A 6968-nucleotide genomic window follows, 5' to 3' on the forward strand; every position below is an offset into this window, starting at 1 on the left:
GATTTGAGTTCTAGGTTGTGTTTACCCACATGTTCCTGTGTGCTGGTTATTTGAAAAAAGGAGAGGGAAATACAGTTCTGTGTTTGTAGTTATCTCCGAAGGCACAAATCACCCAGATAGAACTGCCACTACCTTACGTATGGATTTTGCATGTAATTAAATATTTATTTACAGATAAATATCAAGGGAACATCCAGGCAGAGTGGTCAAAATGCGTGCACCATGTAGTCATGATGTCCTCTTTCCAAATCTGGCCCAAGACCTGTCTCACATCATCCCCATTTTTCCTGTCTCTATCTCTGTCTGCTTTATGTCAAATCCCTCCAAAAACGTGTAAAATAAATAAATAAATAAACACTTAGAAACAGCAACCATGACACGATGCATAGTCAGTTATTTGCAGTGAGTATCTCACATTTTTTATATCTGAATTGGGTCTGTGTGCATGCCTCCACTGAGTCAAGAAGTACTTAAAAGCAGGTACATTCGAAACAAAAAAATGAAATAGTGCACATGCAGTCCTTGATGTCATTTAAATTTACAAACCATTACCTGCCTCTCAGCCCACATGTGGCAAGAAACTAATTAGCAATAAAAAAAAAAAAAAAATCAGGAGACAAGTCAAGAAAGAGAACTACAACTGTGAATTGGTGCATGTTGGGGAAATGAAAGTAGCAGGATCGTGGGATTTGTACATTTTGGTCTGAGGGTGATGCTAGAGGAAAGGTCATGAGGTCAATAAAGTTCAGAGGGTTCCCTCTCTGGATAGCATTAATGTGCAAATGTCCAAATTTAATGGCAATCCACACAATAGTATTAGATACCAAATTTGACATTTTTGCCGATTAGTGGTGCTACATGAAAGGTGACAGGACCAGCAGGATAAAGAGGGCCAAATGTGATGGCAATCCACTAACTACATTTAGTGATATTTCATGTGGTAATATGACATTCTGACCTGATGATAGCAGGACAGGAAAGGCCATAAGGTTGCCAGCAGTAAAATGATTCATCTTCTGGGGAGCATGAATGAACTCACTAAATTTCATGTCAATGTACTGATGGATTTCATGGTATCAAAGAGTGGAGTGTTGAACATAGGGAGGGCCTTCCTTAGGTCCTTCCTGCCAGTAGGCCAAAATAAGGGAAAGTAAACCAATCAAGAGGCAGTTGTAAGCAAAAAATAGAGAGGAAAAACAAGGAAAGAGAATCAAGGGATGCCACAAAAACTGGGCCATAATTAAACTCACATTATCACAGTTACTTAGTACGCACTTTGAGACACTGACCCACCAGGGATGTCCAAGGACAACAATTACCCTTTGGGTATTTCCTTTGGGTATTTCCAAAAACATGGCCTAATGGTGAAGCTTGTTCTGAATTCTACATTTAACAATGATCAGAACTCCGCCCGGCGACTAAGGTCGTGCTCGCAGGCTCATGAGGGGTGAAATGTTAACTGGGGGCCGCACTTTAAATGACTATTCTGGCTTTACTTAAATGATTTTGCTGTAATTTCTGTAGTCTGTTTTACAAACACTGCTGTACAGCTTTCAAGATTATGAAAAGGAGAATAGTTCCATTCATGCATATTGGAGCATCAACAAATGTCAGGGGGCTATGGTTTTGCAAAGAAAATGTTAAAATGGTGCCTTGTGCATTTTATCCCATTCACGCTTCTTTTTTCATTCCTTGTGCCTACAATGTTAAGCAGCTTTGTCTGCAGAGACCCAGTGGCCTAATGGATAAGGCATCAGCCTCCGGAGCTGGGGATTGTGGGTTCGAGTCCCACCTGGGTTGCATTGTTAAAGATGCCCTTCTCTTGGCTTGTTCTGCACTCTCACATCTCTCGTAAAAACTCATACATGTTAAACTCAGAGGGTAGTGGGCTGTCAGTAATTACATGACCAGACAGTGTTGGTTGTTGGAGGGAAGTATGTCCATAGTTCAACTCTTGTGAAGTCTCTGAGCAGGCTTTGGTAGAAACTACACAATTACCATGTTCTCATAAAAACAACCACTATCTGCTTGCTTATAGCGAGCTCCTCTGAATAATTCTAAGATCATGGTAATCTTTACCTAGAAGAGATTAGGTGTGTGCAGAGGCATACTCTTTGTATTTGTATTTGTTTTAGGGCAAAATAATTTGGATCAGATTCGGGAAAAAAGTGGATGTGGCTTAAACCAGAAGAAATTTATTTATTTACATAAATTCCTCTATCTATACAGGTTTAGGGAACTCATTTGCAAGTCAAAGGAAATATAATGTCCTTCATATTTTTTGTGCACCATGACTGTTACTGTCTATTCTTTTGGTCTATCTCCATCTGCTATGCAGGACATGCTGTAGCTTCCGGATTAATGTTGCTTCAAAGTAAATGGCTGGATGTCCAAATAGCATTATCGTTGCAAGTAAACTTAGATTGTGAAGAAACTGCATGTGTTATTTTAGAGGATGAACTTAAAGAAAAATCTTCAGAAGCGCAATTTATTTGGCAGAAAGCCATTTTTTGTTACTTGCCAAATATGGATTTGGATTCGGGTGAATCCCTAAAGGAGACAGATCAGTGTTAGAGAAAAAAACAAAAAGTTGCACTGGGCAGAAACAAATCGTTTTCTGTCTTTTGATTTTTTTTTTTTTTGTAAGGAAACATGATGTATTACAATCTGAAGTTGTGTTGTCTTTCTTAAAACACGCCGGTGGCGTGTCCCGAACAACACTAGCAACCATCGTCCCAACATCTGTCAGGCCTTAATGTTGAACATCGACGTGGTGTCACAGATTCAACTCCGAGCTAAGTTTCCACCTTTGGTTGTAGGAAGAATGGTGATCACACCACAAAACACACCTCTCTTTCAGTCTTAATCCATCACTTCACATACCCTTTCACTCCCTACCTCACTTTTATAATTAACTTGCATAGGGGCCAATTTACATCTACCGCTGCACTTTTCTATGTAATGAGGTCTCTCCTTCCACTATAGTTTCCATTATACTGGTTCGTTGGTGTAATCTTGCTCCTCTGCTCCTCACCTCACCTTAACTGGATGCTCCATATTTCACCGCCACCCTAATGGTTTGTTCATGATCCTTTTCTTGTCTTTTCTTTGCTTTTGCAGTCTTGTTTCTTTGCCTTTTTCTGTCTTGATTCGGCAGCTGCTTGTAACCTTGTATTAGACAGGTTCTGCACAAATAACTTTATTATTGAAGGTGTTTTTCATTGAAGGCTCCTTTCCCTGACTGCTTAGATTGTTAGCGTTGGGGGTGGTCGGTTACTGTTGGCACCCACAGGGAGTTTAGAAGCATTAATAAATCAGGAACACATAGAAGCTGCACTGATGGGCAATTTTGGCAAAGAATTCAATTCAAAACTTTATTATCCAGTGAGGGAAACTCAGTTTGTTGAGGGTGTATAATAAAAACACAGTGCAATGCACAAATCACCATAAAATATTAAAAATATGACAAATATGATCGATGAAACCAGACAGAGTATCAAGATATTGCAAGGGCAATAAACAATCATCAGTGTAAAATTCAAAGGTTGTACAGCAGTCAGGCACTGGTTGTTACATCAATTCATATAGACTGGTCTGTAACTTCAGAATCATGTAACCCTGTAGGCATTTTTGAGGAAAAGCACTTTATCTGTTGTTTCTGTATGATTTTTTTGTGCTGAATCCATTTCTGCCGTATGCCAAGCTGTAAAAGTTACCGTTTAGTCATAATTATTGATTAATTAGCATGATTATTGATTAGTCGCCCAAAGTTAGAAATGGCTATCAGTTTCCTATTTGTCAATATTCTATATATGATTGTTTGGTATCATTGTAAAGGGGACCTTCTCAGCTTTCATTTAAGCCCATGGGTGTCTCTTTCTGACAAACACAGAGGTCACATGACCTCCTTAAACCATAAATTAAACACATTTTCCCACATTTTTCACCTAAACTATATAGTTTCTTTTATCCCCGTGGGATCAAGGGATATCAAGGACCCAAAAGACAACAACCACAATACCTAATGGACTTTGAGGATTCAGGAAATGTATGATATACCCATACTATTTCTTTGTGAGAGGTTATTGTGAGCCTTAAAATAGCAGTAACTGACTCAGGCCCATTCACCTCCATTCATTCTCCAGCATTACGGAAAAACAACCTCACCAATTGTTTACTGTAGATATAATGATATTATTACTAATACAAATGTAATAATAATCAAAGGCCAGGTAGACATTTTTCATCAATTTAATGAATTAGTAAAATTAACTGAACGTGGCCACTAATTACTGTATTTCACCAATTAATCTCCCGACCGCAAATAGCCGCCTGGTTCTTTTAAACGCCTGGTAGTCCAGTCATTTTATGAAAAAACCTAGGACAAATTGCAATAGAAAAAAACTCAACTGATTTTGTATCCTCAGTTTGTCCTGAGTGAGGAGAAAAAAAGTCCCAAGAAATCCCATTAGTGGAAAGTTTAGAAAATCACCTCTATATGACCACATATTACCAAAAAACACTGTTTGTAACACACAGGGGAAAGGGGTTCCAAATTTTACTTTCAGATATCACTATAAAAATTCACAAGTTGATTACACACACAAAGACAAGAAAAAAAGTCAATTACAAGTTCTTTGAATTATTCTGTTTACACATGCATATCACACATTATCTGATTTGATATGCGCTAATAAGGAATATAAGGAATAAATGCCAGAGGAGACATTTAAACAGTGAATTAAATGGTTAATATATATATAGTAACCTTGAATTAAAAGGTTACTATATAACAGTGAATTAAAAGGTTACTATATATATAGTGACCATTTAATTCACTGTTTAAATATCTGTTCTGGCATTTATTCCTTATATTCCTTATTAGCGCATATCAAATCAGATAATGTGTGATATGCATGTGTAAACAGAATAATTCAAAGAACTTGTAATTGACTTTTTTTCTTGTCTTTGTGTGTGTAATCAACTTGTGAATTTTTATAGTGATATCTGAAAGTAAAATTTTGAACCCCTTTCCCCTGTGTGTTAAAAACTGTGTTTTTTGGTAATATGTGGTCATATATAGGTGATTTTCAAAACTTTCCACCAATGGGATTTCTTTGGACTTTTTTTCTCCTCACTCAGGACAAACTGAGGATACAAAATCAGTTGAGTTTTTTTCTCTTGCAATTTGTCCTAGGTTTTTTCATAAAATGACTGGACTATATTTGCGGCCGGGAGATTAATTGGTGAAATACAGTAATTAGTGGCCATGTTCAGTTAATTTTACTAATTCATTAAATTGATGAAAAATGTCTACCTGGCCTTTGATTATTATTACATTTGTATTAGTAATAATATCATTATATCTACAGTAAACAATTGGTGAGGTTGTTTTTCCGTAATGCTGGAGAATGAATGGAGGTGAATGGGCCTGAGTCAGTTACTGCTATTTTAAGGCTCACAATAACCTCTCACAAAGAAATAGTATGGGTATATCATACATTTCCTGAATTCTCAAAGTCCATTAGGTATTGTGGTTGTTGTCTTTTGGGTCCTTGATATCCCTTGATCCCACAGGGATAAAAGAAACTATATAGTTTAGGCGAAAAATGTGGGAAAATGTGTTTAATTTATGGTTTAAGGAGGTCATGTGACCTCTGTGTTTGTCAGAAAGAGACACCCATGGGCTTAAATGAAAGCTGAGAAGGTCCCCTTTACAATGATACCAAACAATCATATATAGAATATTGACAAATAGGAAACTGATAGCCATTTCTAACTTTGGGCGACTAATCAATAATCATGCTAATTAATCAATAATTATGACTAAACGGTAACTTTTACAGCTTGGCATACGGCAGAAATGGATTCAGCACTAAAAAATCATATAGAAACAACAGATAAAGTGCTTTTCCTCAAAAATGCCTACCATGTTTTTTTCTAAGGGGCTTTTTCAATTTTCGGTCCTGACTAATATGCAAAATAGGCAATCTAAGTAAGGAGGAGTTTAGCAGGTTAGTTGGAAACAAAGGAATGCTAATATTTAGTTGATGTTTGAATATTCAGTTTTGTTTTATGTAGTTGTTTTAGACTGAAGTTTTAGATTTATATTCCTTTCAGTACCTCTTTTGAATTTGATTTTTGCTTCTTATAATTTAATTGTCACATTTATATTTTACTATAGCATTATTGTTCTGAGTAAATTGTAAATTAAAAAGTGCTGAGATTTGAGAGAGATTCTCCACAGGTTCCACTACAGTCAGTCGTGATTCATCTTTGTGACTGAGGAGGCACAAAGTCAGCTGATATATTAGATTTACTGCCATTATTTTTGTTTGTCACTTTAATTAATATACATAGTTTTATTGCATCTGGGGATATGTGTTGGTATGCTTAATTCAAACTTTTAGTTCTCTCTCCCCCAGCTGTCATTTCAGCACCATGCGACCTCCCTCACCGCTTCACCGCCTTTTCTCTGCCCGGCCGCTCTCCAGTCAAAACCTCTGATTACAAGTCAGAAGTTTCATTCACACAAAGACATCCCAACATCGAGCTCCCCATTCCTTATCAGCACCACCAGTGTCCATACATGAATTTCTTTCACATATGGAAACACTTATTTCAAACGCTCAATTCATGCCTCTCGTGGTGATCAACTTCCTGCCAAGCACCAGACTATTTCCTGCTGCTCACCAATACAGTTAATCTTACTTCAAATTCCTCTTTCTCTGTTATTCCTCTTATAGGTCTCACCTGATCAAAATGTCACCTGTCACTCAGCTCCTGACAAATGTGAGTGCCATGAGTGCCATCTATCTATCTATCTATCTATCTATCTATCTATCTAAGATTAAATAGGTGCTAAACCAACAAAGGGGTTATGTCCACAGAGTAAGTGAGGGTGCATTTTAATGGAATGACACAGTGCAGATTAGGATATTAACAAGAATCAGTGGAATGCTAATGTC

General features: G+C 37.1%; 1 non-coding gene across 1 annotated transcript; it reads left to right on the forward strand.

The window, feature by feature from the left end:
* Positions 1–1727: 1727 nt before the first annotated feature.
* trnar-ccg (transfer RNA arginine (anticodon CCG)) lies at positions 1728–1800 on the forward strand. The gene has a single exon. It is a non-coding gene; the product is annotated as a tRNA-Arg (tRNA).
* Positions 1801–6968: the final 5168 nt, after the last annotated feature.

This window comes from Myripristis murdjan, chromosome 15, assembly GCF_902150065.1.
Source record: "Myripristis murdjan chromosome 15, fMyrMur1.1, whole genome shotgun sequence".
Lineage (NCBI taxonomy): Eukaryota > Metazoa > Chordata > Actinopteri > Holocentriformes > Holocentridae > Myripristis > Myripristis murdjan.